At 41.0% G+C, this 6,161-nt stretch overlaps 1 long non-coding RNA gene across 1 annotated transcript; it reads left to right on the top strand.

Moving 5' to 3' along the window:
• The first annotated feature begins 651 nt into the window (after positions 1-651).
• Positions 652-3,795, top strand: LOC137342411 (uncharacterized). Its single transcript, XR_010967253.1, has 3 exons — positions 652-824; positions 2,522-2,635; positions 3,224-3,795. It is a non-coding gene; the product is annotated as an uncharacterized lncRNA (long non-coding RNA).
• The last annotated feature ends 2,366 nt before the right edge of the window (positions 3,796-6,161 follow it).

Below are 6,161 nucleotides of genomic sequence, written 5' to 3'. Positions count from 1 at the left end.
ACATCCATTCAAACCATTGATTCAAGGGCCAGGCTTTTCCACCTCCCTCCACCAAGTTTTCAGCAAATCTGGGGCAGTCAGCTGCCCCCCAGAATTATTTACATGACGCCGGCGTGTATCTTTGTGGCAGACGGAACTCTCACCGTCCCAAAGATTCGCATTAATTCCGCACTAGCGCAAAATCTAGCCCATCATTTTTAGGTGCATCACGATTTAGTGAAAATTTCATCTATTCCATATTCAGTTTAATATCGTTTTTTTTTTAACAAAGCTAATCTGCAGACACAATATTTTAGTGAGCGAGTGATCAATCTATGAAACTGAGTCCCAAGGGAGACGTTAGTATTGATTAGTTCAAATGCAAATTAAATTTAAATAATCTGAGACATGACATAGTAAGTGTAACATGCTTGGAAGCAAAAGGTGACTTTGGGTCTATGGTTCCCAAAACTTTTCCTCGCCTCATGTCTGGGTCTGTTGGCGACTCATTGATAAAGATTGGTTGCTATGATTAGTCAACAACTCCATTATCGCATCTTGTGACTACCAGGATGGTAGAAGATGAACCTTGGTCTTTTATTCGTCTAGCAATTCCTATGTTCCTATGGGTTTCTATCAGCGTACGGCAGTTGCCAGACGTACATTACACGTTTCAGGAATTGAGAAAGCAGGTTTTAAAGTAGTGGCAGATGTAACAGAAAAGCAATTCCTTTCCTTATGGATCCTGCTCGTCCTGTCATCGTCTTACTCATCTGGAGAAAAAACTTCAGACTGCTACAAGCTGAATTTCGCTAGAATGAGACCTTTAGGAAAGAGTTATGGTGGTAAGTAACCTATAATACATCTGTTTTTGGTTTAAGAAAGACTGAGTGTTTAAGGTATTCAAAAGCGTAGGAAGATCAAGGGTTTGGTGGTTTGGGCCAGATATCAAATGAACTGGATGAGTTCTGGTCTTTTCTTCCCATTTCTTTGATTGGAAAAAATCATGTCGGGTAATCGTACCATCAAGGTCACTAAGTGTGGCTTTGGAAGAGAATGTTTTAGGGTTGCCCCTTTGCGGGCACATGTCAGATGGAGAATGACCAGTTAATTTGATATATTGGCTGTTCGAACACTTAAATGTCAGTCTATGTTAACATGGCAGTTCAGAAAGCGTGCAGTTTGCTTGTGTGAAAGTTTGTGTCCATTTTACTATTATTGTTAAATCATTTCAAATGTAAACCATTACGCAAATAATTGGAGTGTCCTGTGAGCACTGAACTTGTTTCATCATCTTGTGTAATGTTTTCAGTAGGAAAGTGAGATGTAAAAACAGTTGGGGTTTTTTTTGCGTTCAAGTTGAGGGATGTTAGTGCCGTGGAATTAAACCTTTCCTATTTCAGGCACTCAAGTGTCAGCATCTAGTACTCCCAGATCAGGTACAGCACAGCCAGATACTGTGGTTCAATATGTCTCAGCTCTCCTGCACAGTGTGACATTTCTTTCAATTACCCACATTAGCCATCCTTTCTGAATGAGATTGCTAAATTAGAGAATCATACAGCACAGAAGGAGGCCATTCGGCCCATCGTGCCTGTACCAGATCTCTGAAAGTGCTACCAATTCATCCCACTCCCCTACTCATTCCCCATGGCCCTGCACATTTTCCCTTTTCAAGTATTTATCCAATTCCCTTTTGAAAGTTACCATTGAATCTGCTTCTTCCACCCTTTCAGGCAGTGCATTTCAGATTATCATAACTGTGTTTAAAAAAAAAAGTTCTCATCTCCCTCCCTAGCTTTTTTGCCAATTATTTTAGATTAAATTTTAAATTAGCGACAGTTTTGTGCTGTAGGCCCATGCCCGTTAAGAATCAGATTGAGACTGCCCAAACTCATTTCACAAAGGAAGACCTTTACAGCCATCAGTCTGGGCTGCATTTGAACCCAGGTGCCAAAGGTGAAAGACCAGGGTCTGTCCCACAGCCACTAGTGTTTTCCCCCCCAACCACCCCCCCCACAAACATTTAATTAAATTTGTTAAACTGGGTACATTGACTACAAAGATTAATTATTTGCACATCTGATTTGTGATTCTGCAAGTTTTTGACTTGGGCCAAGCCTGCAGTGCATTAACAGTCCTGTGATGTAGGAGCTCAACAAGTTTTGTGCTGCCTCTTGGGTCCCACTCCAACATTTAATAATGTTGGATGTAATTTAATGTTCTCACAACCCCATTTTGTTTCTTTGCTGCAGTTATTGATTGATGCTTTATTTTGGCTTTGATAGTCGATGGAATAGAATTCTAGCAAAATGAGATTTAGGTGCAGATGTTATGTACTTTCTCAAAAAAAAAAGGTTAACCATTTATTGAAGATCCCATCGTGATGTAAGGCACAATAAATAAATATTCTTTACATCCTTTGACAGCAGTTTTTCTGCATTGCCTCGATTTGAACACAATCCGATAACAGATACAATTTAATGTGAACTTAAAACCAATTGCAGACAAAATCAAAATTTCTGTGTTTTTATTTTGTCAGGAATTTATACTCCATTAACTGAACAAAGGAAAGCCAGTGTCGTCAGATACAAATTATATCAACACTGAATGGATGACCATCATGCTCATTGGAATATTACAGAGTACCAATGAGGTTATACATCAAATATTTTTACTGTTATATTCTAGTGCTGAAAATAACTTCTGATTCTCTTAGGATTTATTTTTGTCTGACATACATAGGTTGAGGTAAAGCAGAATCTTTTGTGTGTGCCTTATACTTTAGATTCGTAAATATTGATTTGGAATTTGTGACAGTAAAATAGACAAAATATTTGGTCACCTCAGACATTTTTTTCCTCAATGGTGGTGTTCATTTCTTGCCGAGGTGCATCTGCTGAGGGTCAGAAGTTCTCAAGTACCTCACCCAAGTGGCTATTCTTAACGTCTGTACTTATTTAACTGTGGAAGACATCAAAGTTGGAAAGAAAGACTTGAATTTATATAGCGCCTTTCGCAACCTCAGGACGTCCCAAAGTGCTTTACAGTGAAGTATTTTTGAAGTGTAGTCACTTTTGCAATGTAGGAAACGTAAGGTTAAGTGACCAAAATTGATTTTTTTTTATGATTCAAATTTTTTTTAAACTCTTATTACCTTGTCTACTTGCCAGGCTGGATGAATAGTGAAAGGCGCAAAGGTTCGATTCTTTACTGAAATCTCTAACTGGGTAATTCATTACAGATTAGCATTGCAAGTTGCCAAGCCTGTAACAGTGGACGTCTCCATCCTTGAGGGGATTGGTCCTGTCGCACAGAAACGTACTTGCGATCAACCAATTTTCAAGCAGCATTGATGGGAGCCTTGGGAAAACCCACAGTCCGAACACTCCTAACCAGTTGCAGACTTAAGACTCAGATTCTAAACTCAGCTAGCTAGCCCTGGCAGGAGGCAGCTGCAAACCCAATCCATCTTGTTTTTTTTTTAAAAATGCCTGTAGCCAAGGCACCAGAAGAACATTTTATTCTTCTGATAGGGTCCATGAAGTCTTCAACGTCCACCTCAATCAACCCAACCAGACGGCACCTCCAACAATGCAGCACTCCCTCAGTACTGTACGTACTACTTAGGGAGGTCAGTGGTACTTGACGCACAAAATGCAGACTCTGTTAAGACTCAAGTGAGTTGTTATGATGCTGAGTAACAAAGAATAAAACATGGCAAAATAATTCTGAATTGATGAGAAAAAAAAATTCAGAGTGTGGTTTTCAAAGAGCACAGGTTCATCTATCAAGATCGTATATTCACATTTACAACCACTGGGTAAACAACTCTTAGTAACAAATCTGTTTGTGAGACCGGGATTCATTTCCTAACCCATCTCCCTGGGATGATTACAATAAATTTCACACCAGTACTATATATTCTTGTATTTATAGTGATATATTTTAATCTTTTCTGTGAAAATGAAATCGTGCCAGGGCTATCCCATGTTCGTGTAAGTGAAGACATTGTTTGATTTTACTAATGCACAGCTGGTAATATATTTATGTAATTTATATTTTATGGGTATGGGAAGAGAAGTTTTCTCTTACTGATGCACAAAGTATCCTTGCAGGTTCTAAAAAGCCAGACATGAGGCAAAGCAGAATTAATGCACTTTGCCACCACATATTGAATATAATATATAATTACATTACCATTTTATTATTTTAGCAACATTGAAATCAGAAATGAGACAATTTATTACAGAAAAAATAACAACTTGCATTTGAATGGTGCCTTTAACGTCGAAAAAACATCCCGAGGTGATCCCAAGGAAAAAATGGGCACCGAGCCAAAGAAGGAGATATTAGGATGGGCCAACCAAAAGCTTGGTTGAAGAGGTGGGTTTTAAGGAGGTTCTTAATGATTGAAGGGTTTGGCGAGAAATTCTAGAGCATGGGGCTGAATGCAAGGGAGACTCTTGCTTTTAATCTTGTAATTGTATCCTGTGTTAATACCATACTTAATATGAAATATTACCATTAATACTGCTGAGAATTCAGTTACAAAGTAGCTCCAATCAGTTGATCCACTCAACAGCAACTTATGTTTATATAGCGTTTTAAGGTAGTAAAACGTCCCAAGGCACTTCACAGGAGCGATTATCAAACAAAATTTGACACCGAGCCACACAAGGAGATATTAGGGCAGGTGACCAAAAGCTCAAAGAGGTAGGTTTTAAGGAGCGTCTTAAAGGAAGACAGAGGGTTGGAGAGACGAAGAGGTTTAGGGAGGGAATTCCAGAACTTAGGGCCAAGATAGCTGCCAACACAGGGGCGAAGGAAATCGGGGATGCACAAATTGGAGGAACACATAGTTTTCGGAGGGTTGTAGGGCTGGAGGAGGTTACAGAGAGGGGGAGGGGTGAGGCCATGGAGGGATTTGAACACAAGGATGGGAATTTTAAAACCGAGGCATGGCTGGACTGGGAGCCAATGTTTCCAATGATGAGCTCAAGTTTAAGAAGGGTGGAAGATGGGCAGCCGGCCCAGGAGAGCATTGGAATAGCCCAGACTGGAGATAACAAAGGCATATAGAATCATAGAATCATAGAAGTTTACAACATGGAAACAGGCCCTTCGGCCCAACATGTCCATGTCGCCCAGTTTATACCACTAAGCTAGTCCCAATTGCCTGCACTTGGCCCATATCCCTCTATACCCATCTTACCCATGTAACTGTCCAAATGCTTTTTAAAAGACAAAATTGTACCAGCCTCTACTACTGCCTCTGGCAGCTCGTTCCAGACACTCACCACCCTTTGAGTGAAAAAATTGCCCCTCTGGACCCTTTTGTATCTCTCCCCTCTCACCTTAAATCTATGCCCCCTCATTATAGACTCCCCTACCTTTGGGAAAAGATTTTGACTATCTACCTTATCTATGCCCCTCATTATTTTATAGACTTCTATAAGATCACCCCTAAACCTCCTACTCTCCAGGGAAAAAAGTCTCAGTCTATCCAACCTCTCCCTATAAGTTAAACCATCAAGTCCCGGTAGCATCCTAGTAAATCTTTTCTGCACTCTTTCTAGTTTAATAATATCCTTTCTATAATATCTGAGAGTTTCAGCAGCAAATGAGCTCAGGCAGGGGCGAAGATGGGTGATATTACGGAGGTGGAAGTGAGCGGTCTTGGTGATGGAGAGGATATGGGGTCGAAAGCTCAGCTCAGTTAAATAGGACGCCGAGGTTGCAAACAGTCTGGTTCAGGTTCAGACTGTGGCCAGGGAGGGGAATGGAATTGGTGGCTAGGGAACGGAGTTCAAGGTGGGGACCGAAGACAATGGCTACGGTCTTCCCAATATTTAATTGGAAATGTCTACTCATCCAGGACTGGGTGTCGGACAAACAGTGCAACTAATCAGAGGCAGTGGAGGGGTCGAGAGCAGTGGTGGTGAGGTAGAGCTGGGTGTTGTCAGCGTACATGTGAAACCTCGTATTTTCGGATGATGTTGCTAAGGAGCAGCATGTAGATGAGAAACAGGAGAGGGCCAAGGATAGATCCTTGGGGGACTCCAGAGGAGCAGGAAAAGAAGCTCTTGCAGGTGATTCTTGGGCTACGATAGATAGGAATGGAATGAGGTGAGGGCACTCCCACCCAGCTGGACAGCGGAGGAGAGGCTTTGGAGCAGGAC

Source organism: Heptranchias perlo, chromosome 25, assembly GCF_035084215.1.
Source record: "Heptranchias perlo isolate sHepPer1 chromosome 25, sHepPer1.hap1, whole genome shotgun sequence".
Lineage (NCBI taxonomy): Eukaryota > Metazoa > Chordata > Chondrichthyes > Hexanchiformes > Hexanchidae > Heptranchias > Heptranchias perlo.
Note: the sequence above shows the minus strand (reverse complement) of the source record. Positions and strands in the feature narration are given on the sequence as shown.